Genomic DNA, 25,904 nt, shown 5'->3' on the forward strand with positions numbered 1-25,904 from the left:
ACCTGCAAATAACACAAATAATTTAGGCGGGGGTCAGTTGCCACATTTTATAGATAAGCAGTCTCAGGAAGGTGACGTATTCTCATAGCCTCAGCTAGCCAGTGAATGACAGGGTCAAAATTCGTATGCAGACATGATGAATCCAAGTTCAAAATTCTTACCATTTTGGTATGTTTTTTCAGAGTCAAAGGTGTAGCATTCACATTATTAAAATGACTAAATGCAAAAGTGCTTGTATTTATTATATATACTTAGTAATATATAAATAAACTGTAACATGTGGCTATTGGTATATATATATATATATGCAATAATAATACATTTTATCAGGAAAAATGGCACTCAAATTGCAGATGATTTTGGCTTGGGGAAGCAAACCAGAAGCCACATGTACCTGGGGCCAACTCTTCTCACCTGATTACGAGCAGATTATTTCTGCTTTTTATGTTTCATATATTTTGTCACATAATATTTTAGCTGTAAAGAGAGTATATATACTGACTCTATCACTAACTACCTATATTGTCTTAGGTGAGTTTCATTTATATTTCTTCATCTGAAAATTGGGCATAATCGAAGTATTAATCTGAAGGCTGTTGTGAGGATTAAACAATATAACCCAGCAGAGTGCTTAGAAAGTACCAGCCACAAAGTAAGTGCTCCAAAAAGCAACTAATTTTTATTATTATAATATATTATAATTCTATATCATTTACTATTACAGTATACTCTGATAAAATAACCACTATATTTATATAAATATACTTATGTAATATATTTATACTTTTATTCTAAAAATGAGTGAATATTAATCTCCATGTTTCAACTAATTTTCAATCTGATTAATTGATATACAAAATTCCTATTTTCACCCATTTCTTGAATGCTTAGTTTTGCAAAAATATTCTAAGAAAATACCTAGTGTACAGATTATTAAGGATAGTGTAAAATGTTTCCGAAATGTGCAAACTAAAATGTCATTATTATAATATATGTGAAAAAATATATACAAAATCTTGATTGTTTTTAGAGTTACTGTATAATAGCATTGTCTGACAAGAATTGTTTCTTTTATTATATGTAGTTACTTTCAACAATAGAAGAATAAGAAAAAACAGTATAGTATTTTGACTCAGCCATTACTATGGAAAAGCTTAACTTTGTTTAAATTCAGGGGGAACAAAATTCACTCATAATTCCACGAACTATGCAACAGAGGATAATCATTTCTCTTATCAAAATCCAATAAGTGTATTTTTATGTTTAAGGCACATCAAGAATATATATATATATATATATATATATATATATCTTTTAATTCCTAAGAATTCAGAACCAAAACCTTCATTCATTCAGTAAGTTTCCTGGGACTACTGCTTAGGGCAGCTTGAACACTGCAATGGGCGTTCACAGCCCGGGGCAGCTGGAGTATTCATTCTGTCAAGTAAGTCGACACAAACAGAGAATTACAAACTTTTATAACCCTGAAGTGTTACAAGCAGCAGGTGTTAAACAGAAATAGTACAGCTATGGAGAAGTGTAATAGAAGGGATTGATCGGATCATGGTTTAGTTAGTACAGGCCAACAGGAAAACATACCGGCCACTCTTTGTGGGTAAAATGAAGAATTGCTCTGATTATCAATTGGGGATGTTTGGCTAACTGGTCATCTGGGTCCATTCAGGCTGCTGTAACAAAATACCACGGACTGGGTGGCTCATAAACAACAGAAACTTATTTCTCACACATTCTGGAGGCTGGGATGTTCGAGATCACGGTGCTAGCAGATGCAGTGTGGTGGTTGATAAGGTCTCCCTTGTTCATAGATAGGGCCTTCTTGTTCTGTCCTCACATAGTGGAAGACAAGGGGATCTCTGTGGAGTCTCTATAGACACCAATCCCCACCTCCTAATACCATCATGTGTGGGGTTAGGATTTTAACACATGAACTTTTTTTGCAAGGGGCAGGGTGGGCACAGACATTCAGACCACAGTATTGGTTTCAGATAACTTTTTTAATCAAAGTTTCTCCACCTTGGAACTACTGAACTTTGGGGCCCGATGGTCCTTGGTTGTGAGGGCTGTGTGGGATGTTTAGCAGCATTGCTGGACTCTACCCACCAGATGCCAGGACTTCTTAGTTATAACAACCACAAATGTCTCCAGATATTGCCAAATGTCCTTTGGGGGCAAAATCCTCTCCCTCTCCCAACACACACACACCAAATGAGATTTATTCCTCCAAAATAACAGAATATAACTTACAATAATTGAAATCAATAGGATTTAATTTGCTCACCTACGAACAGGCTGCTGCTCCCATTGGTTCAGAAGCTTGTCTCTGCCAGGCTTGGGGGCTCTAAGATTCTCTTGCATTTTCTCTCATTCTTATAGGGTGACTACTTTAGCATCAAGCATTGTGTCCACATCTGAGGGAAAAAGAAAAAGAAAGTGAGGCAAGATGCAGTCGTGCCTGTCTCTTTTTATCAGGAAAGGCAATGTTTTCTCTTCTCTTGCACACCAGCAGACTTGAGTTCATCTCTCATGGATGAGAAGTGGGTCCCACAGTCATTCCTAGTTGCCAGAGAAACTGAATAAGTGTCTTTCCCACATCTCTGTGGTGGATGGGGGATGAGAAGAAAGGCTTTAGCTGTGCTGCCCATGGTCTCTGAACACTTAGAGATAAAAGAAACTAAAAATCTTTTATAAGCTATAAAGTATGGGACAGGGCTTCCCTGGTGGCACAGTGGTTAAGAATCTGCCTGCCAATGCAGGGGACAGGGGCTCAAGCCCTGGTCTGGGAAGATCCCACATGCTGCGGAGCAACTAAGCCCATGCACCACAACCGCTGAGCCTGCACTAGAGCCCGTGAGCCACAACTACTGAGCCCGAGTGCCACAACTGCTGAAGTCCAGGTGCCTAGAGCCCGTGCTCTGCAACAGGAGAGGTCACCACAGGGAGAGGCCCGCACACTGCAGCAAAGAGTGGCCCCCTCTCGCTGCAACTAGAGAAAGCCCACACGCAGCAATGAAGACCCAAAGCAGCCAAAAATAAATAAATGAATAAATAAAAATTGAAAAAAGTAAAGTATGCTAGGGACATAATGTATTATTTAGAGTGTTCTTAAGTATTATTGCTACTATTTTGCTATAAATGATTTAATTTTGAACTTGTTTCCAGATTTCTACCAATTTTTATCAACTTGATTTTTATCAATTTCTCTTACAAAAATTCATTATAGCCTCAAGCAGTTGGTATCCTTTAACCACATCCACCCAGATGAAATGTCGTCTTCTGAAATCCGAATCTTCACCATTATCCCTTCTCATTTTTATCACCTATTTCACACTTATCATTTTGACTTTACAGGGATATACATTTTTATTTCCCTCATTGCCAAGATATTAAGCACTTAAATAGCAAAAATGTCTTCTCACATATTGCAGTTTATGGCCTATCACATAGTAACTGATCAATATTATCTATGGGATAAATACATAAATGGAAACGTCTAGGAAAAAAGTATGCTCCATTGATAGTCTTAGTAGGAATCTTCTTTTTTTAAAGATATATATTCTATTTTTTAAGAACATGGCACCGCTATGTTGATTCCTAATGGTACTACTTTATGAAATCAAAAGCTCTTCATACAACATCAGATCATAAAACAAGACCAAGTGCAGAAAAAAGAAACAAGCAAACAAAGTTACAAGTAGACAGAGAATGTTCTGTGACCCATTAGTGCTTTCCTGATGAAAGACAAAAAGGAGATCTGGAAATATGCAAGCACTCCCCTCTCCAGAAGGAAACATTTTGTCAGATAAAGCAACAACTTATAATGTATATAAAAGATTAATGCTTCCCCCAGCCTTCACCACTCAGCATTCTCTCCCACACTTTATGGAGCAATGGAAAAAAAGTGAGCAATAAACCAGTCAAAAGAACTCTGTGAGATGTAATAAAAATATTCCTGAATTCCTGATTCCTTTTTTTTTTTCTTTGAGAAAAGACAAAGGTTTCCTTTCAGGTGTGTAGCCCTTGTGTCCCACTCTTAGGTTTGTCTTACAAACTCTGGTGCTAATTTGAGGAGCAGGAACAGTCTCTGCTGGAATTAAGGTGTTGAGAGGGAAATATTTTGTAGAAATGAGTCTTTGCCTGGTAGGTTTTCTACCGTTGCCTCTCTTCTCCCAAGGGGAAATGCCATGAGGCCATGAACATGGAAATAAAAGAAGAAGAGGAAAAAAATCTTTCTTCGGTAATTTTTATTTTTGGTCCTGTTGGATGTTCTTGCAATATACTAGAAACACACATCCCCCGCTTCCCTGCTGAACCTCTGCCCAGCAGACATCTGAACAAAAAGCATCTTGAGCACAAGGGAAGCTTCCCAGGGTTCTCAGAAGTTCTCTCCTCCAAGGTAGGTTCTTAGAGAAAAAAGGATAACAGTCCACTTATATATTTTGGTATATTCTGGTGTAGAACCTTGTCAAAATGCAGGTCTGTAACAACACATCTGACATTAATAAGTCTAACATAAAAGGAGAACTAACCCTGGGCATTGATTTTCAATCCATTTGTTCTGCTCTGAACACACAAGACTGACAAAACTTACACGAAGTATACTGGCTGAAGCCAGGTCAATATCCAGTGAGAGAGAAATATAACTAGAAATAATCTCGATTCATCTTTATTTAAGAAAAGACACGTAATTTGGAATTTTTGATGTTTTAGTAACAAATGACGTGTAATTTACCACACCGTTACATGGCACATCAGTGGGTTGTGAGACCTGGGTAAGAATTGCTAATATAGAGCGTGGTATCTTGGAGCAACTCTGTAAAATATGCTGTAGAAAATGTTTCTTGAAACCACAATTGACTTGGGAAATTCCTAATGCCAGCGCCTGCATCATGCATTCATTGTAAAGAAGGTCAAAGACAGGAATTTTGCTTTTGACCATCAGGCTATACCCCTTCTTCTGGACCTGTAGAAAAGTATACTTTGCTAACCCTGAATTCTGTAATGGGTGTGTTCTCTACTCTCTTCCTTCCATGACCCTGCCCAATGGCCCCTTTCTACATGCAGATAGGTACTCTATATATTTTTGTATTTTCTAATTTTCTCAAAGATGCAATATGTGTGTGTGTGAGTGTGTGTGTGTTTCTTTTCTTTTTCTCCTTGGTGTGGAGTGCTATTCTAGAAGAGAGAAGAAAATAACTACTTTGTATTAGAATTTTCCACCTGGAAAAGTCCTACTCTAGAACTTATTTTGTTTGTTATGAAAGGGGGACACCAATATATTAAATAATTCATTAATTCCACAGGTATTTGCAATAGTACCTTTGTCATATCAAGGTGCACATCTGTATGAATCTGTTTCCAACTCTAATCTGGACCCCATTACTCCGTTGGTCTCAAGTGTCAGAACTGCACTGCCTTAATTACAATGTTCATTAGTTTAAGTCTTCATACATACAAACCCCAAAACAGTTGCTTATTCTTTCTCAACATTATCTTGACTACTTTTGGCACTTTGCATTTTTATATGAATTTGAGGAATGTCTTGTTGAGTTCCAAGAAAAATAATGTGTTCTTTTTATTGCAATTGTTTTGAATTTATAGATTAATTCAGGTAGAAAAGGCACTTTTACAGCTCATTATCATGTTATATCTCTTCATTTATTCACATCTCTTTTTTATCCTTTAATAATATTTTATGATTTTTTGCCAAGAACTTACAGTATTGTTATTTGTATTTCTAGTAACATTATGCTCTTGTGCTATTGAGAGTAGGATTTTTAAAAATTTTACATTTTCTAGTTGGTAATTACTGGTATATGGGAATCCAATATTTTTATGTGAATCATGAGCTAAGACTGCTTATAAAAATTTTATTTAAATTATTATAATTTTACATTAGACTAGGATTTTATATAGATGGTCATAATAAACAAAGCTGTTATTAGATAACTAATACAGTTATCTATATAAAGTTGTTATCCTCTTCTATCCACATGTTGTTTTTTCTTCCTTTTACTACCTTTCTTCAATGTTAAGTCTTCAATAAAAGAAAGGCATTAGCCATTAATTAATCATATTAAGTTGGATGTACAGATGTCACAGAAAAATGCAAAAGATTTTCCACATTATGAGTATGCTGCAAGCAAAATTTAACTTCAGTTAGTATTTATTTTTAAAATCATCATCTCTTTCTCTGTCCCCAAGTCAACTCTATTAATTCTATTTCAGGCAATCAAGTTGCTAGTGGAATACTTTATTATTGCTAATCTTTGTTCTCGCTGAACATTTAGACTTTGTTCAAATCTGACCTACTCTTTGTCACCCAACTTAAATCTACCTACTCTCAGAAATTTCTCTAATGTCCTCAGACCAAGGTTCTTGCTCTCTTTTGAATTTCCACAGCAATCATTTTCTGGACAATTTTTTAATATTAATTATGCACACCATTAGAACAATTATTTCATTGTTATAGTGATGTTACATTTAACTTATAATTAAAAATTTTTTCACTTTGCTATCTCTTCTCTCAAACTGTATTTTAAATGCCTTGAAGTGAGGAACGGTTCTTAGTATGTTTCCCACTATGCAAAGACTATTATTTGCTGAAATAAATACCTATCATGAGTGTGGATGTTTCTTCTACACCTCCATCTAGATTTCAAATATGGAGCTGCCCAGAACCATGGGGTGCTGAATTCAGGTGAGGTGACTGCAGAGAGTGTCCACTAGGATAATGTTCAGTGGAACCATCGGTTTGAGTGTGCCCCCAAGACTTCATATCATCAGAGCCACTGGTGTGAGATTCCAACCCAAGAGAGTCACAGGCATTGAACTCCAACACATGAAAGCCATGGAGTGTGCTGTGCCCAACAAAGCCATGGGGGCTATGAGCCAACCCAGTGTATTTTGGAAGGGGAATCCCTACCTCTGTGTGTCCAGAATGCAGGATTGCCTGACCTGTGGGCCTTAGGATTTTGGACTTTCTTGGGACCTATTATTTATTTTTCATTTATATTTCTCCCTTTCGGAATGAGATGTCTATGCTATGCCTGTCCCAGCATTGTATTTCAGAAGCACATGACATATTAGATTTCACAGGTTCACAGCTGGAGTCTCATCTGTATCTGATTTAGATGATATTTAGATGAAACTTTGGACATAAACTTTTGAGTTGTTGATATGTGAGAAGGATATGAATTTTGTATGACTGGGGTGGAATGTTATGGTCTGAATGTTTGTGTTTCTCCCAAAATTCATATGTTGAAATCCTAATGCACAATGCAATGGTATTAGGAGGTAAGGGCTTTTGCAGGTGCTTAAGTTATGAGGGTGAAGCCCTCATGAATGAGATTAGTGTCTTTATAAAAGAATCCTACAGACCCACCCACCCCCGCCGGCCTCTTCTACCGTATGAAGACACAGTGAGAAGTCAGCAGTCTGTAGCTGGAAGAAGACCTTTACCACAACCTAACCATGCTGGCACCTTGATCTTGGACCTCCAGCCTCCAGAACTGTGAGCAATAAATTCTTGCTGTTTATAAGTCACACATTCTGTAGTATTTTTGTTGTAGCAGCTTGAATGCACTAATACAATTTCCCACTAGGCAAAGACTATGATTTGCTGAAATAGACACCCATCACATATGTAGTAGATCTTCCTTCTGTATCCCTCACAAAGCTTTTCCAGAAGTTTTTTTTTTTTTTTTTTTTGCAAATGTTGGAATGTTGAATAAATACTTCTCTAGATAAAGAGAGATAATTTTTCATTATTTTCATAGGCTAAAGCCAGTGGTAGTTTTTAAATATATGAAACTTTGACTTTTTAAAAAATTATTTTGAGCATGAGATTTATTTATCTAACCCAGAAGGAGGAGATAATTTTGTAAATTAAAGTGGGAGGCTTTTCAAAGAAAAAGATTTGCTTCATGTACTCATACTTTCTCAAATCCTCTCCTCTGTCAAGGGAATTTTGTTGATATATATATATCCACAAAATATGATTATAGATATATGATTGCCCAACAAATATCTCTTGGGCAAATACCTTATGTATTTTAAATTCTATGACCCAGTAAAATAAGAAGAAAAACATGTTAAAAAAAAAAAAAGAGAAAGATAAGAGAATAAAAATATCCCTTTATAAATAGAATTTTTTTAGAGTATGTTTGCCACTACATTTTGATACTTTTCAGCTGGAATGTGTAGCCTAGGCAAAGTAAACAAGAAACCAATCTTCAGAACAAAAATGTTAGGAATGTAGGGGGAAAAGATAATGGTACCTGGCAAGTGAAGAAAAAAGGAAGATGAGTGTAGAAATAGTGAAGGAAAGTAAGTCAAGAATACAGAAATGGAGAAACTTGTGGCCAAGGGGTCAAAACTGCCACATGTGAAACATTTCAAAACTGACTTCTTGTTATTAAATGTGAGATAGTTTGGGTGTGGTTTTTGTGTGTATTGAATTCTGTTCCCTCTGTGGCAGAGCATTGGAATTCCTTCCATTTTAAGTGAATTGTGGTGTGTTTCACTGTGATCATAAACTATATTCACTATTTTGAGTTTCTGGCAAGGTTTCGTGACTACCCTAAGTTCTAAAAATTTCAAATCCCCCTTAAACCCTATAGCTTGTTGGTCTTGAATTTTATATACCTATATATGCATATATATATATATATATATAATATACACACATAATATGTGGAGGTAAATGCCTTTCTGATATGATAAAGGCAAAGTGATTTGGAAGATATCTCTAAAAATATGTCAATTCCATTAATTTTGATTTTGGAACTTTTAACAGGAGATTGTGCTCAATCGCATTAAGTGGATTCTGGAGAAATATATATTTTTTCATCCTGATTGAAACAGGATTTTTTAGTTATATTTTAAAGAATATAGTTTAAAAATGTTCAGAGGGTTAAACATGACCCCTCAGGTAAAGAGAAATCATAACTAAGTGATGACTCTAATGAAAGATAGACCAGAACTTTTCTCATTCATTCAAACTCTAGCTGTTAAACTGAACCCTGTTTTTTGATTTGTGCTCCAACTTCACTTCTTTCCTTACTTAAGTGAGACCTTCTGACACAAATGCATCTGCAAACCAAAGCCCCAAGGAGAGAGAAAAGTGTTCTGTCACATTCCCGACAGCGCTGATTTAAGGGTCTACGTGCTGGTGCTAATTTTTTTCTTCTTTTATTTTAATTTCCTGGCTAGAAACTGGCATTTTCCATTTACTTCACTCTCCAGTTCTGATACTGGCACATTTAATATGTAAAACAGTAGCCACAGTTTTCAGACATGAATCTTCATTTAATACTAAATCTTTAAGAGTAGAGATAATAAGTTCCAAATTTGCTGATAAAGAAATGACACAAATGACACAAATTATATTTTAATTCCAAAAGTGAGAAAAGTTTTAGAGTAATTTTGCAAATTTCATAATTATATCCTTTACTTTGAAAAATACGAAAAATCTCAAGGTCGAACTCAATTTCCCTTTTTCCTTCTTCCCTTTCTTCCTTAGTAGAGTTCTAACAGCACTATAAAAGAAACTCCCTCTCACATCTTAGCCTTTTAAGTTTAAAATGCAAAATGTGAGGACTAATGCAAATAATGTAGTTTAGAAACTTGTATTTTCCTAATTTCCTAAGGAAATGTAATTTAAATTTATATTTATTTGAGTGCTAGTGTTCAAGAGTGTGGATGCCTTTATATAGGAGACAGTATTACTTGTCCCATATTCTAAAAGTTAAAGTGTCAATTGACAAGTTGATTCTTACTGTTTTCATATCATGAACAATCAGCCTGAGCTCTTTATAGATTCTATATGTTTTCATTGGATAGATATTGTGAACTTTTAAAAATATATGTGATTATTAATATTTCCAAATTGCCTCTTTGTTTTTTTACCAAACCACACTTTTATTTATGTAATTTTCAATAAGTTTAAATCCTTAAAGGGTATAGCATCACGCAGATTCTGTGTCCAATTGCCTTAGCAGGAAGGTTGCTTCAGAATTTTGCACGAACCATGCCACTGTTTCCATGAGCATGAGTTACCTTTCCCCAGATTACTCTGGTTTTGTTAGGTTTTCCACCAGGAGTTACTGTGTTATTCTTTGTACACATAAGCTTATCTCTTGCCTAGATAGAAGTCAGTTTCATCTCTAGTATAAATACCCTCAGTTTTAAGAAGAGCTGTGTGCTCCCTCTGGTTCCAGAGACCCTGCTTATAGCCGGCAAAAATGGCCTTGGACCACAGCCTTTCAGACATATTTGTCGTTTTAGAAGTCTTGTTCCCAGCAGACCTCCACAGGCTCCAAATAGCTCCAAATTGCCTTTTAAAATTTCTCAAAAAGTTTAGCTTTGCTACAGTTTCCAACTTCTCCCCTGAGTGTCCAGAGGTCTTCTCTGCCAGTTGGGTTATCCTGAGGTCTCTCCACTTCATTGATCACAAGACCATTCATGGAACGGATCGTAGATAATACCCATGCATTACAAAAATTATCTAATTTTGAGATATAAATAGATTGGTTGATGTTCCCTAACCCCTGGGTGACAGTTTCACCCATCTTAATTCCTGCAGTACAGTTTTTACAAAGGACAATATCTGTCACTTTTTAAAAGATTTTTTAGAGTAGTTCTAGGTTCATAGCAAAATTAAGACAAAGGTACAGAGATTTCCCATATTGCCCCTGTCCCCACAATGCATCGCCTCTCTAATTATCAACACCCCCTACCAGAGCGGTACCTTTGTTGCAATAGATGACCCTACACTGACACACCCTAATCACCCAGAGTCCATAGTTTACATAAGAGTTCACTCTCAGTTTCGTACATTCTATGGGTTTGGACAAATGTGTAATGACATCCGTCCATCATTCTAGTTTTATACAGAGAGTATTTTTATTGCCTTAACAATCTTCTATGCTCTGCCGAATTCACCCTTCCCCCTACTCCAACCCTGGCAACCACTGATTGTTTTTTTACTGCCTCCTTAATTTTGCCTTTCCTAGAAGTTCTTATAGTCAGACTCACACAGTATGTGCCTTTTCAGATTAGCTTTTTTCACTTAGTAATACTTATGCATTTAAAGTCCGTCCACATCTTTACATGAATTAATAGCTCACTTCTATTTAGTGCTGAGTATTCCATTGTCGATGTGTCACGGTTTATTTATTCATTCACCTACTGAAGGACATCTTGATTGCTTGCAAATGTTGGCAATTATGAATAAAGCTGCCATAAATATCACTGTGTAGGTTTTTGTATAGACATAAGTTTTTGACTCCTTTAGGTAAATACCAAGGAGTGCAAATGCTGGATCATGTGGTAAGAGTACGTTTAGTTTTTTAAGAAGCCACCAAACTGTTATGCAAATATATCTATCATTTGTAAATAAGAATTTTGGTTTGTTGTTTGTTTTTATGTTTTTATTAGCCTGCAACATTGGCGACACGTACAATGTTTCCTTATGTTGAATGACCATTTGAATTTTCCTTTTCTGTGTGAGAAAGCTTTTATTTTTGAATAGATTCTTTATGTTAATAATATACATACCTTTTCATGCTGTGGCAAATATCTTCTATTTATTTAAGGCTTACTCTGATGGCTGATCTTATACGTCAACTGGGCCATGGTAAGAAACTGTTTGGTCAAACACTAGTCTTGATGTTGCTATGAAAGTAATTTTGAGATGTGCTTCAAAGAAGAGCTAATTAAAATACATACTCTGCGTAATTCACAGTATTTTTGTTTGTTTTTTCAGCCATGCACTATCTTAAGGTTTACAAAGCACATTTGTACATTCATTAATTCTACTGAACTTCAAGAATATTCCATAAAGTAGACTTGGTGGATACCTTCTCTCTTTTTACAGCTATGGAAACACATCTCAGAGAGGAGAAATGGAGGTAGGATCGCACAGCTAATAGATACTAGAGCTGGTATTTTCCATAATTTACTTAGTGTGAAAAATGTTATTAAACATTGCTTAACTCAAGTAATCCTTACTTCCTATAGATTACTTATATTTTATAATGTAATCACACCATAGTTCATTTTCCTTCCCCACCAAAAAATAGAAATAACATTATTGGGGGAAGAGCGGAGTAGGAGAAAAAATTGTCAATCCAATTGAAATAGCAGAATAAAGCCTAGCTTGAATTGAAGATAACATTCATGCTTCCACTAAAATTTATTCAGCACCTTGAGAGTGAATAATGAGAGCAGCATTAACAAGTGACATATAAATAATTTGTTGTAATAATTTAGCTTGAAAATATTAATTTTCATGAATTTTTATTGCATTGAATGGTTTCTTACATATATAATAAATCTTAGAATTCAGGTCTCATTATTTATTTTCCCTTTCCCATGGTTAAACATCATCGCTACTTAACTGACATAATTCCTAGTGACTCCTATTAAATTTCTTCATTGTAGTGTTGAATAAAACAAGTGATACATTGCATCCTTCTGCACACATGCAGCACCTAAACACTGCTATTTTTCAAGGCTTAGTTTTGAGATGGAGTGTATAAAATTTCACATTTTTGACCACAAATTACGTACTTAATGTTTTCTGATGCTTATTTAGAAATGTCTTTATTTTGTTAGCAAGAAAAAAGAAAGTTCAATATGGTCCAATTTATTTGCAGAGATACTGAATCATGTTTTCTTTGAACACATTTATTTATGTTCCAATTAAACAGGCAATGGTTGGTACATTTAGCACTTGATCAATTTTTTTTTTTTAAACATCTTTATTGGATTATAATTGCTTTACAATGGTGTGTTAGTTTCTGCTTTATAACAAAGTGAAACAGTTATACATATACATATGTTCCCATATCTCTTCCCTCTTGCATCTCCCTCCCCCCCACCCTCCCTATCCCACCCCTCTTGGTGGTCACAAAACACCAAGCTGATCTCCCTGTGCTATGCGGCTGCTTCCCACTAGCTATCTATTTTACATTTGGTAGTGTATATATGTCTATGCCACTCTCTCACCCTGTCACATCTTACCCCACCCCCTCCCCATATCCTCAAGTCCATTCTCTAGTAGGTCTGTGTCTTTATTCCCGTCTTGCCACTAGGTTCTTCATAACCTTTTTTTCCCCTTAGATTCCATATATATGTGTTAGCATACTGTATTTGTTTTTCTCTTTCTGACTTACTTCACTCTGTATGACAGACTCTAACTCCATCCACCTCATTACAAATACCTCCATTTCATTTCTTTTTATGGCTGAGTAATATTCCATTGTATATATGTGCCACATCTTCTTTATCCATTCATCCGATGATGGACACTTAGGTTGCTTCCATGTCCTGGCTATTGTAAATAGAGCTGCAATGAACATTTTGGTACATGACTCTTTTTGAATTATGGTTTTCTCAGGGTATATGCCCAGTAGTGGGATTGCTGGGTCGTATGGTAGTTCTATTTTTAGTTTTTTAAGGAACCTCCATACTGTTCTCCATAGTGGCTGTATCAATTTACATTCCCACCAACAGTAGCACTTGATCAATTTTAAAGTATCAACTGGGGATGTGAATATTCTATTCCTATGTCTTCCTTTTGTTTCTTTTATAAATTCACAAAATAATTGCTTTGAATTCTAAACATCATAAGGATCCATAAGTTTGGTGAAATAACTTCACAGCTTATGGCTGAACTTAATTCTATCAGTGAAAAGGAAATACTTAATATTTGGGAGATATAATTTCCCAGTCACTTAGTAAATGATCTCTTTCAGTGAAATCACCATCCACATATTCATCATATATTTATGTGTTGACCATTAAGTGTTTGTCACTATGTATAAGTCACAATGAATGTTATAGATAAAGAACCCAAGGAACAATTAGATCTGGCACAATTGTGAGATTTGCAGAAGTGAAGGTAGGAAGAACTGATGGATCAGAGAAGGAGACACTAAGAAGTCAGTCAGAGAAGCCAGCCTCTCTCAGGTACCAAAGTTGAAAAGGGAAACTCATGGAAAGGTCTATAGGAAGCCACTGACTTTCTGTAGCTACCACTTCTACAGTTTACAGTCCAGCTCCTGGGGGTGGTCCTAGGTTTGCTGTGGTCAACTGGGCTGGCAGTTAGAAATAAGAGCTAGAAGAGGAGCAGAGGAGATTCCTGTCAGGCAGCAACTTGCCAGACATCTTTAAATTTGTTCATCATCACATTTGACTATTGTGGTGTTGAGAGTAATGGTGGCTGCTTCACTCTGCCTTAGGTTCCACTGTTGACAAATTCTGATCCAGAAACCTTTTGTGAACCACCTCCACTAAAAATTGTTTTACATAGTTTTGTTGTTGTTGTTGTTGTTGTTGTTACTCATGCCTTATTTTAGATTAGTTTCCTCAGAAGCAATTTCTAAAAGCAAGATTTGGGAGTGATTTGTTAAGAAGAGTTCACGGGAAAACCTGGGAAGAAAGTAGGAAAATAAAACCAAGAAGGTCAGCAAAGTATGTAATATCCCACAAAGACCCATGGTGGGTAACTTTGGCTCAACCCTGGAGGGGAACTCTGGAGAAAGTGTAGATCGTATGTCCAGGTGATCCTGATTAAGGGCAATAAGGCTGGGTATTTATATCCCCACCTTAATCAGATACTTGTTAAGGAATGCTTGTGGAAGGGATGTAATATAAAAGCTTTTCCATATTTACATACATTCAGGAAATATGTACTCTGAAAGTTTGAGGCCAGTCTTCTAACAAAGAGATACACAGTTGTTACCATTGATACTAAAAGTACATAGGGACCCAGTGTGCATGAAAATGGCAACAGGATCCATGGGGAAATGGACAGACATCTTCTACACAAATAACTGTAATTATAAATAATACATCCACTGGTATCTTAAGTAATATAAAGTATACCCACATAGAGACAAAGATGAGATAGAAACAAAAAGGAGGGAAAGGATTTTTTATTAAAAATTATTATTATTTTTTCTAATTTCCATAATATTCTTAAATATGTCTATAGAAAATAAAAAGAAAAAAGTAAAGAATGGTGATATGGATGAGATAGTAAAAAGTTTTCTGCAGATGTATTGAACAGACTTCAGGAGTCCAAGTGAGGAAATATATACCCTACTTTACCAGTTATACAATGCCCCAGTCAGTCTCCATAGACTCTTAGAGCTTCAGTTATGGTTACAGAGGAGTGACTATTTATGGGTCTCTAAGCACCTGAATATACACACATCTTCACATAGTTCAATCTAGTACACCAATTATTTGATCAGTTTTATAGGGAAAAGGAAAAAGAAGTCTCATTGGGATCCTTGACAGTCCCATTTGCCATTCATCAACAGCATAGCAATTTTGTCGACTGACCATGATTATTACAAATGAGAACATTCTGTTAATATAGGACACAGCATTCAAAATCAGGCAAAAAAATCTAAACATACTAATTAGATTAAATGTGAAAGTAGAATTGGATACTCTTATGAAGCATATTTTAGCTTTTTAAAGACTGATTTTACAATTGCTCTTTTCATATAAATAACTTGCTATGACAAATCTAAAAAAATTGTAAAATTTTTTTATTCAATCTAAAATGATTTTTATAGTGTGATGGACCAAGGTTTTAATAACAATATACATAATCTATTTTATAGAGAGAAATTGCAACATTCTAAGTACATTTTGTCTTAAGCAGGGCTGCCCTAGAAGAGGAAATATATAAATAGATATTAATTTTGATATCTACCTTTCTATAAGTATATCTATACTTATGTATGTATATATAAACTATAAGAAGAATTACCTCATATTTTAAAATATTTCATTGATAAATATTTTTAAAAGATATATATGAGAAAGTATTTATAAAAGATGTTTTTACTCATTGGCAAATGAGATCTATGATCAATATCTAAGTACAGTTCTTACTGATATAAGTTTTGTTTACAGAAAATGTAGTTGTATGACCTGTGTAGAAGCAGACATATATGTGCATGTGAAGGTAAATAGTTAAAATTCATTTATGTATCTTGGAGAAATATATATCTCAGTCTATTTGGGTTGATATAACAGAATACCAAAAACTGATTAGCTTATTAATAACAGAAACTTATTTTTCACAGTTCTAGAGGCTGAGAAGTCCAAAATCAAGGTGCTGGCACATTCAGTGTCTGCTGAGGGCTGGCTCACTGGTTCATAGACTGCCATCTTCTTTCTGTGTGCTCCTATGGTGAAGGGGGAGTCTTTGAGATCTCTTTTGCAAGGGTGCTAATCCCATTTTTGAGGGCTCCATCCTCATGACCTAATCACCTTCCAAAGGTTCTACCTTCAAATGTCATCACATTGAGTATTAAGTTCCAACATGAATTTTGAGGTGACACAAACATTTAGTCTATAACAATATATAAATATGTTGTAAGTATTAAATGCTATATTTTTTTTCCTTTAATGACACATATTTTAAGAAACTTCAAGTATGTTACATTAATGTAATCTACCTTGAAACAGTTCATTTCCTTGTTGAGATTTTAAAAATGAGATTTAAATTTGTAGACCAAATCATATTTCCAAATTTCTAAAGATTTACAACATGTTAGGAAATCTGATGGCAAAACTATGAACATATATCAAAAGTATTTGTATGAATATACCATATTTTTTATCCATTCATCAGTTGATGGACATTTGGGTTGTTTCTAATTTTTGTCTATTATAAATATGCTGCTGTGAACATTCATGTTCAAGTTTTTGTGTGAATACATGTTTTTATTTCTTTTGGGTATATACCTAGGAGTGGAATTGCTGGGTCATATAGTTACTCTATGTTTAAACTTTTGAGGAAGTACTAGACTGTTTTCCAAAGCAGCTGCATCATTTTACATTCTCATACAATAAAATATTATTTGACAATAAAAAGAAATTAAATATTGACACTTGCTACCATATGGATAAACTTTAAAAACATTATGCTAAGTGAAAGAAGCTAGTTACAAAAGACCATATACGGTATGGTTCCATTTGTTTGAAATGTCCAAGTAGGCAGATCTATAGTGATAGAGAGTAGATTAGTGGCTTGCAGAAGGTGGGTAGAGAGGAGACAAGGAGTGACTGCTAATGAGTATGGTTTTTTGTGGGGAGGGCGGGTAATGAGAATGTTCTAAAGTTGATTGTGGTGATGGTTGAACAACTCTGTGAATACACTAAAAACCATGGAGTTGTACACTTTAAATAGGAGAATTGTGTGGTTATGTGAATTTTATCTGAATAAAACAGTTCTTTAAAAAAAAAAGTGTTTGTGTTACAGATGGCAAACATTTGGACATTGTGAAACATTCAGAAAACCACCACAAATTTAGTTGTTTTATTGTTATTTGGGGGAGAGGAATATTACTTTTTTTCAGAATGTCTAACTAGAATATGTCTTGCCATCTATTCTTTACATATACTATTTCATTTAATGTTCATTAGAACATTGCACTTTACTCATTATAGATAAAAAAAGTGACACAACATTTCAAGTTACAGTTTCTTCATATTGGAGGCTGAGTTTGAAATTATTTTAATCCGATTCCAAATTTGGGATGTTTTCCAGTAAAAAAAAATTCATTGGTAATTCATTAATCCATTCCTCCCTCCCTCCCTCCCTCCCTTCCTCCCTCCTTTTGTTCCTTCCTTCAACAGATGTCCATTGAGTGTCTATGATGTGTCAGGCATTGTCCTAGACAATGGTAAAAAAAAAATAATAACAATAGCAACAAAACAAAAATAGTGTACCTACTTTCACAAAAAAGTTCAGCTTAATAGAGGAAACAGATGAAGTTTTAAAAAATCAAAAAACTATTATTACAAAGTGCAATGTGTACCCGGCTATATCAAATTAGCACTTGACAAAGAGACAGGCCCTATCCTTTGAAGACATGAAAAGCATCTCTATGGAAACATGATGAACTAGGGAAATGGTGTGTGTGTGGGCATGGTGACAATCCAGGCAGATGAACTAGAAAGTGCAGAGCCTTTGAGTCAGCCATAATAAGGTACACTTGAAAAACTGTCAGTGTGGATATCACAAAAGAATGGGTGATGCAGACCTACTAGAGAATGGACTTGAGGATATGGGGAGGGGGAAGGGTGAGATGTGACAGGGTGAGAGAGTGTCATGGACATATATACACTACCAAATGTAAAATAGATAGCTAGTGGGAAGCAGCCGCATAGCACAGGGAGATCAGCTCGGTGCTTTGTGACCACCTAGAGGGGTGGGATAGGGAGGGTGGGAGGGAGGGAGATGCAAGAGGGAAGAGATATGGGAACATAGGTATATGTATAACTGATTCACTTTGTTATAAAGCAGAAGCTAACACACCATTGTAAAGCAATTATACTTCAATAAAGATGTTTAAAAAAAAAAAAAAAAGAATGGGTGATGAGGCAGGGGAAGAGCATCAAGAATCAGCTGACAGAGGCATTATATGACATACTATGAATTTCTGCCTTTATCCTGTGAGAAATGGAGTATTTTAAGTGGATCAAGCTAAAGGAGAGAGTATGATTTTGAAATTGCTGCATTTTACATGCCTTTGAGATATCGAAATACAGGTATATATTTGTCAGTTAGATATATTGTTTTGGAGACTAGAAAAAATGTATGGAATGAAACACAGAGAGTTAATATAAGTGTATGTGACCAGAAACATATTTAATATACAAATATCAAACTGTTTTGGTAAGTATACTTGCTGTATGCTAAGAGACAAAATTAGGAGAGTTTCAGAGAAAAAAAAACCCACTTTCCTCAAAGTGATATATGATATATGATATCCTATCATATCACAGATGAATAGTTCTTAATGTTTGATGTTTTTGAGTCAAGATTACAGGATTTAATGGGTTTTTATATATGATAATATATTTCTAATGTCAGTTTTATACCTTATAAAATGTGTTGTTTGTTGTTGAAAAGTAATGTTTGAAATCTGGTTCACAGCACAGTAGTCTATATGGGAATAGTTTAAAATCTGTATCTTATTTTACTATAATAACATTGTTAGTTAATATATAAATGTATATCAGAGATCTATCTATTGATCTAGTATCTATATCTAGAATCTTACACATGGACATATCTATTCTACCAAATATCTGTTTTGGAAAATATGGTTTTTAAAAGAAAACCTAGTTCCATATACAGAAAGCTAGGTCAGAGTATTCAAAATTGCCTAAAAGTGTGATTTCACTTGATAAGTACTACCGGCAATGTTAAAATAATTATAACTGACTTAGCCTAAGCATATTAAATAACATTGTCAATTTAATGAAATATATTTCAGAGACTTCCATTTCTAGAATGTAATAGATCATAGTAGACTAACGCTTCTGCTGCATCCACTAGAAAAAATCTGGATAAATTTAATATATATTTATATCTATAGATGTTAGAGATCTCTGGATAAGCTACCTTTTAGAAAGGGTAGAACCATTACAAAGTGAGCTAAAGATTGTTGACAATTTTCCATTTATGAAGCATTTGGGATTTTAGGTCCAAGTAGGGAGCTTCTTCCTGCAATTGCTACTTCCCTGATACCTTCATGCTTTTGATTTACCCTTTGAGTTACCTAGTTAACAGCTTTATATCTAGTTTGCAAATTATTTATATTAATTTCTTCTGTTAAAATAACTGGTGTGATTTATATCTCATAACTGGACTCTCACTAGGACAAGTGGGAGTTTAATACATTGTATTTAAAACTAGGAATAACATTTAGTGAGGAGAGACTGAAGACAGACTCCTGGTAGATTTCTGCATGTTTGCATATCCCCTACTGAGAACATTAAGCTTCTATAAAATTAACCATACCAAATAACTAGTGTATATTTGCTCATGAATTTTCTTCTGTAAATATTAAGCCGAATGTTAAGGTTAGGGTTATTACTCATTTCAAAGGCTGACTTATGAATGATACATTTTCAGGTGTGTCTGAAAGAACTGTGCAGTGATCATGTAAGTAGCGGGCCCACTTTGTGGTATCTTGGGTCTGAGGGAAAGAGACAAGGAAGGAAAACTATAAAAAAGAAAAGTAGGAAAAAGCAATTCTAAAATTTAGATGAACGTATTAAATTAATAGAAGCACCTTTTGAAACATATTCAAAGGAATATTAATCATTTTAATGATTATAAAGTTCAACAATACTTATTGGTCAATAACATGATTCACAATGAATACATTAAAAATAATATTCTGATACAGTAATTGTCAGGAATGTGAGTTTAAGAATTTTATTAAGATTGTAGACTATGGATACAGAAAAGAGGAAAATATGAAGAATTTTCATTGTATTCTATTTGCCTTTCCTTAGAAGTACTTTATATAGATTTTCCAAAAGCATATTTTTAATAATATATTATTGACTTAATTTTTTCTGTATGCCTAATCTTTTCAACTAAGAACAATTCCTAAATTTCTTCTCTATACTTAAAGTAGTCAAAGTTATCTGTCAGCTCTCCATTTTCTCCAAAAAATACTAAAAATTGTATTAAAGCAGCCGAAATCTCTGAACTAGAAATAAAATATGTTTAGCTGTGAAGACAAAGCAGAGTAGCCAATTTCAGCATTCAAGTCACTGAGCTTTTCAACATATGTTCCAACATCTCATGACTTGTTACTTACAGAAAAATTCACTTCACTCTCCCCATCATAAAAATGAAAATACATAAATCATTCACCTTTCCAGATTTTCAGACATAAACCTGGAAACATCTGTGGCTTTTTGGTTCACTTTGCAAAATTCAGACTAGTCATTCAGTGTTTGACTTTTTTTTTCAATCCTGGAATCTGTTTTCATAAGAACTACTACCTGTTACAAACCTGAATATTTTGACAGAGTTTTTGGTTACTTTTTTAGTTTTCCCCTGATATGTTTTACTTTTTCCCCAGGATTTCTTTGCTAATGACAGCTATGACCTAACTGCAGTGAAAAGCACCAGCGTGATATTTGAGGTTGATACATCTGGCAGAGAAAAGGCCAAAAGAAAATATGAGATATTTCATCACTAAAGAAAATGCAAGATTGGGTATTATAAACCATGCTAATGGTATAACGTGATCTTAGTTTCAGTTTAGTTTTGTTTTTCATTTGTTAGTGATGACACTATTCACTATTTACTGTCCCAAAATCAATAGGTAAATATAGTCGCAGAAATTTTTGGCAACATAGGAATAAAATAGAGAAACTTATGATGGAATTATTGGATGCAGGCAGAAAACACTATTAAAAAAGGGTAAACATCCTATTGGCAGCATTTTCTTTTTAAAAAGACAGCCTTAAATTTGGGATCTTAATGTGATGAAGATAATATTTTACCGTATGGTCTCCATTGGTTTTAAGAGTCCTTTTTTTAATCAGCTCTTTATTTTGAAATAGCAAGTCTGCATTAAAAAGAAAATACTTTCAGATTATCTCCATTATTTCTTCTCTCAAAATCTTGGTGATAAATTGGTTGTCTCTCTTAATGAGGCACCCTGCAGCTTCAAAATTTAGTAAAGATTATCTAGCAAAAAAAAAAAGAGGTAATCACAGGCAAGTATTTTTGTTTTTATTTGTCTTTTGTTGCCTGAGTCTCAAGTGGAAACAACTTTTCCTCCAAAAATGCAAACCAGGAAGAACACGCTTCTGGAAAGGCATGATGCATATTTTATTCATTCATGTATACATTCAATCCTTCCACAAACAAAACAGTTTGCAGAAGCCCATGATAAAAGCTAAATTTAAAAGATAAAATCTCCCTTCCCTAAAGGAACTTACATACCTAAAAAGGGAAGTGATATGCATATAGCCAATAAATTATTATATGCATTAAAAGAGGTAATTACAAGGTAAAGCAGGAGAATAAAGAACATACTGATGAGGACCCCCCATAAAATGTATGGTAAAAAGCATTCATTTCAGAGGTAATTCTTTAAATGGGTCTTTGATGATTTTCTAAAAGATGTTTGTTTGGTTTACCAGCCAAACAAACGGAAAAAAATTATTTTATTTATTTATTTTAGAGGATTAGATATGTGAATAAAACCAGAAGTATGAAGTAGAATATCATGTTAAAGGAACTGAATATTCTTTTACACTTTTGTTAGAGCAGGGGTCAGACGACTACACTGCATTGGCCAAATCCAGCCCACCATCAATTTTTATTGGAATGCGCCTCACCCATTCTTTTAGTATTGTTTATGGCTGCTTTCTTATTTTAAAAGCAGAGGTAAGTAGTTGAGATGGACTACTCATATGGTCCTCAAAGCATCAAATATTTACAATGTGGCCCTTCACAGAAAATAAAAATTGCTGAGCCTAAGTTAAAGTTATACGCTAAAAGAAGGCAAAGAAACATTGACATGGCCTTGATGTTCCACGGAAGGCATTAAAGACATTGAGTAATATGGATAGAAATGCACTTCCAAGAGATCAGTGGCAGCCTCTGGAGACTTGTTGGGAAAGGAGTGAGACCAGTGGCTTGAAAGGCATTGAAGCAACTATTGCCACCCTCTCAGGTAAAGATAATTTAAGCTGATGAGTTAGGGTACGAGTTAAGGTTCAGTCAGAAAAATAGGAATTGTACTATGTATTTCAACAGAGAGAATCTAAGATAAGACATTCATTAAAACATGTTGGTGACATGAAAAAAAAAAATAAGAAAATTGGGATAATGCAGATAGTACTTGCAGGAAGCAACACATCTCTTCACTCCTGCCTCCCTCACTAGAGTGGTGATGGGATGAAAGAGAATAAGGTGAAGATATGAGAATCTAGAAGCATCAAGGAGGGATTTCTCAGAACTGAGACAAACCTCTAAAGAGGGGAGCTGCCTAAATGGTACCTCGGGAGCTCAGAGAAGGGACCCTGCAGAGTTAGGACTCTGGAGACGGGCACTTCACAGATGGTGAAGTATCTCTGAGGGGACACAATGTGTTTAGTTCTAAGACTGTCTAAGCAAGACATGGTTTCTCTCTTTCTAGTGTTTAATATATGTATTTTGCACCTATTACATGTCAGGCACTATTAGTTGCTAGCTCACCGACAGTGTGCTAGTTCATTCATTAATTTCCTTCTTTCCTTCCTTCCTTTCATTCTTTCTCTTTCTCTCATTCTCTGTCTCTCTCCCTTCTCCCTCTCTCCCCTTCCTTTCTTTCTTTTCTTTCTTTTTCCCTTTTCAGTCTTTACCTTATTTTACCACATCTTTGGTTGCAAAAAATCTATGTTAAACAATTGAAAAACACGTTCATGAAATAATAATTAATTTTACAAGAAGAATTCCAGAAACTTTTCTATACTTTACAACATTTGATCCTCACAATAATCTGTGAGTCAAGTATTGTTGCCTATGTTTCATTAGCTGATAAGTTGAAATATGGGGAGTTTAAGTATTTTTTTCCTAAGTTCAGATAACTGATAAATAGTTAAATACAGATCTTTATAGTCTCTGGGCATTGGTATTTCTATATTAATAAAGCTTTCTTTCATATCAAGTAGTATTTTAGAGCAAGCCAATTCTCTTGAATACTAATCTAACATCACTGGTCCTGTTATAACATTGACCCTTAATTTAAGCTAAATATAAGAGTTGCCTTTGCTGCTTTATCAAAAAGCAAAGCCTGAAAAAGTGATTCTGTTGAGTTACAAAAAAGAGGGAGAAGGAAAGACAACTGAAAGTTGTGTTTTCTGAGTTGACCACTGGCAATGTTGAACTTTGAATCCAGTACTCCTGGTAAATAGCAATGGTCAAGAAGTCTCCTCCAAATTTTTGTGTTTTGGGAAAGGGCTTACTACAAAGAACAAGTCTTCCCCATACGACTTACATAAGACTTCTGGATGATTCCCTTGTTTACCTATGAAAAGGCCAGGTATAGACCCTTCAAATTCCCATTCTTTGTCTCAAAAATAATTAGCTGAACTGTTTGTCCCCACTCACCAATTTGGATAAAATGCCCACTAACTTGATTAAACTATAGCTGGGCTTCTCTTCTCCCCTTAGGCCCCTGAACTTTGGTTCACTCTTGAGCATTGGAAACAACCTCTTCTTAATGGTCCCTCCTGAGAACCAACTGACGTCAGGGAAAAACAATCTCTGATAAATTCTGATCATCTCATTGGCTCAGCCTACTCCCCTACATCCGGTTCTTTCCAGCCAGTTCTCAGGAGGGTTTTTATTTGACACCACGTGCATGAGATACTAATGTACCACCCAGTGAGATAAAGAAAGGGGAGCATTTAAGGAGCAGCTTCATCTCCCCTTGGTTAAGTGTGGCCTCACTGGTGTTAACTCCCCCAAATTTCCCAGTTGCACGTTGAAGAAATGTTGTAAATTCACCTCACCACCCACCTCACACACAGTTTTGGGGTTTGAATGGGAGTCTGACGGGGGTCTATACCTCTATATCTTATAAAACTTAGATGGTGGTGTTAATCTTATAAGTCCTCTGGGAGACAGTTTGGTTTCTGGTTTATTATCTTGCCAAGGGGCTGGAGGAACCTGTTTTAGGGTCCTCCACGTGATGCTTTCTGCCAAAAATGTCTTACTCCACAGTTCAGGGACTCAATGAAATACTTCTTCGAACTACTAGGCATAAATATACCAATTGTATACTTAGGTACTAGAAAATAGCCACAGCGTTAGTCCATGAATATATTAGACCCACTGTATAATGGACTTGAGTCAGACTCCATTTACTACTTATACTCCTTAAACCCTCATTCCATCTAGAAAATCATGATGGTACTTTCAGTCCCTTGGTATCAATGTCAACTCAGACACCATGTCCAACAGTGTTCAAAGAGTTTGGATATTTCACTTTCATTCAATACACTGCAAAGACTTTCCTCCAGCAGCTCAGCTTCCCCATAGGTCGATGGGCTGTGAGGCAGAGGAAATTACTTTTAAAAACTGGTCCAGGGGTTGATCTTTTTCACCATGATCATTGGTGCCCACTTTCTGCTCACTAGCTCTCATTTCTTTTTTCTTAGTTATTCAAGTTAAGTAATACCTATTTAGCTTTCTATCTTTCTCATTCTTCAAAACACTGGGATCTATTAATCATCTTTACAAATTGCTGCAGCTTATAGCAATCTAATTACCATTTGGCCTCTGTGATCCATTATGGTCATTAATCCACCTTGTTCCTGCCCAAGGAGTGCTGCCACCTGGCCTCTGCCATTCCAGAGTCTATCATCTCCCATTCAAAATAGGGAGTCCAGTCAATAGGTATATCTCCTGCATTTAACCTTGGCATGAAGAAGAGTGCCTCCACCAAGAATTTTAAAGGCGCCAGTATACCCTTACCCATACATTTCTAACTGCTTTAACAAAGAGACTATTCTCTGTTTCCTCCCAAGGGAGTAATTTTTATTTCCTTGAGCTTTCTGGCTCCTCCCTCAGTACTCTTTTAAGCTATCTCCACTTTAGTTACTGTAGATTAGTGTTTCTTAAGTTGAAATATGATACAAATTATTTGGGGTCTTGATAAATACAGATTCTGATTCAGTACATCTAACAGGACTTAAAAGTTTTATTTCTTATATCCTCCTGGGTGAAACATATTCCAGTCTGTAGATGACCCTTTGAGTAACATTACTACAGACAGTTGTTACATGCAAACTGCAGAAAGCCATCCCATCAAAGACAGTTTCCAAGTGCTTCTAGGTCAATAAATCACTCTTATACTTGGACGCATTGGACCAATACTTACTAGACCCATCCACATTTTTCCTTGTTTCTTTTAGGTACCTATTTTTTGTCCTATAATTTCTTCAGTATGTGAACAATTTGCTGCCAGAGCAGAGACCACATTTTCCTGCTGGACTGTCCCAGGAGTGAAGGACAAAAAGAGTCAAACAGAAAAAGAAGAAAAGCCAAC

At 35.2% G+C, this 25,904-nt stretch overlaps 1 pseudogene; it reads right to left on the minus strand.

Moving 5' to 3' along the window:
• Window positions 1-9,963: 9,963 nt before the first annotated feature.
• Window positions 9,964-10,291, minus strand: LOC133085632 (large ribosomal subunit protein eL33-like; annotated as a pseudogene).
• Between the last annotated feature and the right edge of the window lie 15,613 nt (window positions 10,292-25,904).

This window comes from Eubalaena glacialis, chromosome 2 (genome assembly GCF_028564815.1).
Source record: "Eubalaena glacialis isolate mEubGla1 chromosome 2, mEubGla1.1.hap2.+ XY, whole genome shotgun sequence".
Lineage (NCBI taxonomy): Eukaryota > Metazoa > Chordata > Mammalia > Artiodactyla > Balaenidae > Eubalaena > Eubalaena glacialis.